Source organism: Grammomys surdaster, unplaced genomic scaffold (genome assembly GCF_004785775.1).
Source record: "Grammomys surdaster isolate TR1022 unplaced genomic scaffold, NIH_TR_1.0 126219, whole genome shotgun sequence".
Taxonomy (NCBI): domain Eukaryota; kingdom Metazoa; phylum Chordata; class Mammalia; order Rodentia; family Muridae; genus Grammomys; species Grammomys surdaster.
The window spans coordinates 2,205,927-2,210,424 of record NW_021621022.1 but is presented as its reverse complement, the minus strand read 5'-3'; positions in this window follow the sequence as shown (position 1 = coordinate 2,210,424).

The window sequence follows — 4,498 nt, the reverse complement described above, 5'->3', positions numbered from 1 at the left end:
TTCTTCTTCTTCTTCTTCTTCTTCTTCTTCTTCTTCTTCTTCTTCTTTATGTAGCCTTGGCTGTCCTAAAACTAGCTCTATAGATCAGTCTGGTCAAGAACTCACAAAGATCTGCCTACCTCTGCCTCCAGAGTGCTGGGATTACACACATACACTACCATAAATGGCTTTTAAAAATTCTCTTTTTGAGACAGTTAGCCAGACTGGCCTTGAGTTTCTGGGCTCAAGCAATCCTCCTGCTTCAGTTTTCTCAGTACTGCGACGACAAGCAAAGGCCTCCATTTCCATCTTACACATTGATCCATTGAAACATTTCAAACATGTTTGTTTTTATATATGAGAACTAAGATTTGAAACTTGTTATGTAGCCTAGGTTAGCCTGAAACTCACGGCAGCCAAGTAGGATTATGGACCTGAACTGCTGTGTATTGCAGTGTTTTTGTGGGTTTTGTTTTGTTTTGAGCTGTTGATTCTCTGCTACCCTATTTTCTTCCCTCCCCTATAGTACTGAGGATTGAACTCAGAACCCGCGCACGCTAAGTATGTGTGCTACAAATGAGGTGCTATCCACAGCTGCCTTTATTCTGTGAAAGATTATAATTGAACACTCCGTCTAGACTTACTCATAATATTTAACTAATTTAAGTATTTATTTATGGGTGGGGGAACACTCTCATGCAGGCAAAGGGGAGGGGGGAGGGCAGATGTGGGAAGGTGGGCTGGTGGAGGGGGTAACAGGGAAGTGGGATATTATTTGAGATGTAAATGAATAAAATGATTAATAAAAAAGAATTAAGTATTTATTTATTTTTATTTCATGTGTGTGAGTGGTTCACCCGCGTGTATGTCTGTGTACCACACACATGCAGTGCCAGAGAAGGCCAGAACTGAACTGGAGTTACAAATGGTTCTAGGCTGTCAGGTGGGTTTTGAACCAAACCTAGGCCTTTCCAGAGCACCCAGTGCTCTTAACTGTTGAGCCATCTCTCCGCTCTCCTTACTTGGGCTTTCAATTGACTGAAATAATCTTCAGATTTTTTAAAGGAAACACTCCCATTTCCTAGTTAACTGGGGTAGCACACACCTGTAATCCTAGCACTCTGGAGGCAGAGGCAGGAGGATTAGAAATTCAAGATCATCCTCAGATTACAGCCTGGGTCACATGAAACCCTGCCTTAATAATAATAATAATAATAATAATAATAATAATAATAATAAGAAGAAGAAGAAGAAGAAGAAGAAGAAAGACAAGAAGAAAAGGAGAGAAAAGGAAGAGCTACGCTTCCGTGTACCATCTGCACTGGGTCAGGTGGGAGTGGGGCCAGGATTCCACCATTGAGGCACAGAATCTTGCATTCACTGCTCTCTCCTGGGTGTGGTATAAGTATGAGAACCTTTACTTCCTGGGTGCCTCTCACAGGACAATATGTACACACTATCACAACCAGCCTGGTCTACACAGACAGTTCTAGGCTAGCCAGAGCTATATAGTGAGACTCTGTATTAAATAAAACGGGATAAGAAACAACACCTCCTCTTGGAGGCCTGCCAGGATTTGAAAAGTTCCTAGTCTGTGAGTGGAATTGCATAGTGCTGAAGTCACAAGTTTAGGTTTCTGCATGGACAGGAGGTCAACCAGGGCTTGAAGGCTGGAGTGCCATGGGCTATTCTGAATCGAACACTAAGGAGACTGCTCTTCAGGGGCTAGCCACCAGCCTTCTCCGCTGAGGAGACAGACTGTGGTGGTGATATGTGGTGTGCACCTGTCCAGCCCCAGAGCCACCCGCTGTGATCCAGGATGTCCTCAAGCTGGTGAGTCCATCTCAGGAGAACTCTTTCCAGAGCCTACCAACTAACTCAACAAAGGATGCCCTATGCACTAGAGAAACAGAATAAGGATGGAATTGCCCCAGGAAAGCTGGAGGCTCTGGCTTTGTTTTTAAGGCTGGGTGTGTCACCCTGGTAAGCCCATTACCCTGATGACAGGTTGCCATGTCAGCTGTGGCAATAGGATACTCACTGAGAGACACCAAATGACCAGAGAGCCACCTCACCAGCTGAGATATGCTCTGCGGGAATGGTGAGGGACAGTTTTCAAATCCTTTCTCATTGAACCTGTCAGAACCAGATGCAGCCATGAAACTGGACTGTGGGCACAGGCCTGTTACTCCAGATACTTGGGAATCTGAAGCAGGAGGATCGCAAGTTCAAGACCTGCCTGGGTTACATAGTGAGTTCTGGGACAGTCTAAGCAACCTGATAAAACGCCGCCTCACAATACAGTAAGATGTGGAGTGGGATGAAACTCGGCTGGGAGAGCACTTATCAAATGTCTGCCCGCAGGCCCTAGGTTCCATCCTCAGTAACAAGGAAAGGGGAGGCAGTGAGAAGACAGCTGGTAGGTAAAGGACTTGCTGCATAAACATGAGGATTCACTCAACTCACACGAAGGCTGGGTGTTGGTGGTCTACAGGTGGGTCTCAGGGCTCACATAGCTAGCCAGTCTGAAATGGCAAGTTTTGGGTTCAGTGACGACTAACTAAAACAGGAACGAAGGAAGGAAGGAAGGAAGGATGGAAGGAAGGAAGGAAGGAAGGAAGGAAGGAAGGAAGGAAGGAAGGAAGGAGGGAAGGAAGACATTTCAATGTCAACCTGTGGCTTCCATAGCCCCCTCCCCTTAGTGCTAGAGTGTACACACATACACCAACACACACACACACACACACACACACACACACACACACACACACAGACACAGAATGTTTTGCTATTTCAGCATCTCAGCTGTTCTTGCTGCAGATCTAAGCCATTGGGTACCTTTTAGTCACAGCACAGGCAGCCATGCACCCAGTATTCTTGGGGTTCTGGGTGAATACTCCTTCCACACTCAGGTACAGCACTTTGGGGATAGTTTAAGTTTGGAAAGATGCTTCTCCAAGAAAACATTGTGGGGAAAGTGGTGCTCATTGTTGCTAGCAGGTGAGCCATGAAGCAAGTCTGCCCGTGTTAGTCCACTCAGGCTGTCTCAGCAAACTAGCTTGAACGGCAAGGTAGGAACAACCACATTTTGTCAAGGTTCAGAAGACCAGAAGGCTCAGAATCAGGTACTAATGGGGGTGGTTGCTCCTGAGGAAAACCTCTTCCCTTGTCTTGTGGGTGGGGCCTTTTTCACTTCTAGATCCCTGGAGGGTCACAGCATCTGGGTTGTCCACCCCCTACATTTTGTGGTACTGGGGATTAAACTCAACATCTTGTACATGCTAAGCAAGACCTCTTCCCAGGCTGGCCTTGAATTGTGTTCTTCAAACCAAACAGACACTGAATTTCCTATCTTCTTGCCTCAGGCTCTTAAGGAGCTGCCATTATAGAGCACCACTAGGCCTAGCTTGAATTTCCTCTTTGTATTAAGATAGTTGCCAGGGCCTGGTAGTGTAGTTCTGTTGGTGGAATGCTTGCCTAGCACCCACAAAGCCTGGTTTGATCCCCAGGCATGGTGGCTCACATCTGTAATCCCAGCACCCAGGAGGGAGATGCAAGAGGATCAGAAGTTCAAGACCATCCTTAGGCACACAGGGAGTTTGAGGCCAATATGGCCTACATGGGACACTGTCACTGTCTCAAAATAAAGAAATAAAATAGGAGGGACACCTGTCATCTCAGATTGGTGCCCAATTGGCTGACCTCATGTCAGAGCCCCGCATCTTCAAGGAGAGTCGCATTCTGAGCTGCTGGGAGCTGAGGTTTTAACACGTCTGATTTTAAGAGGGATCATAGTTGAGTCTATAACACTGAACTAGGAAAGATGGCTGCCTCAGACTTTGGACACACCAGAGAGAAAACCGAGTCGGAGTGCTCCTGGCCGTAAGTGTACGATAGAGGGCAGAGCAAATGGAGCAAAGGCCTGCCATTACATCAACAAATATTGACTGATCATTGGCCATGTGATAGGCGGCATCCAGGGTGCTGACAATCAGGAGAGAACTTTACTACAGATCTCACACGATAGGTGTTAGGCATCCAAGCAAGTCTCCTTGAGGGAGACAGCAGTAGCCAGTGATCTTTCCTGCCCTCATTGCAGACTGGTTGTGTGGTTTCTAGGTTGAGAGTTAGAGATCAAATGCAGGTTTTTATACCAAGAATAAAAACCTTCATTACTATGTGGAATGTTATCTGGCTCCCTGGTTGACGCTGATATCTACAGGTGACTTTATAATCCTAAACCACCCCAGATGACAGTACATGATGCCCATGGCTCTTGTCAAAAGAGAGCTTAGTAGTCCCTGTTGAGGATAATGAACATCTGTAACAAATTAACCAAATGGTGTGTATGATTCCCAGGATTAAACTCTGGGCCTTTTACATGGAAGGCAAACGCTCTCCCACTGATAGACATTATAGTGAGCTGGCCTTGGGTTTGTGATCCTTCTGCTTTAGTCTTTCTAGTAGCTGGGATTACAGGCCTGCTGTACCAATCCTCCCTCCCTCCCTCCCTCCCTCC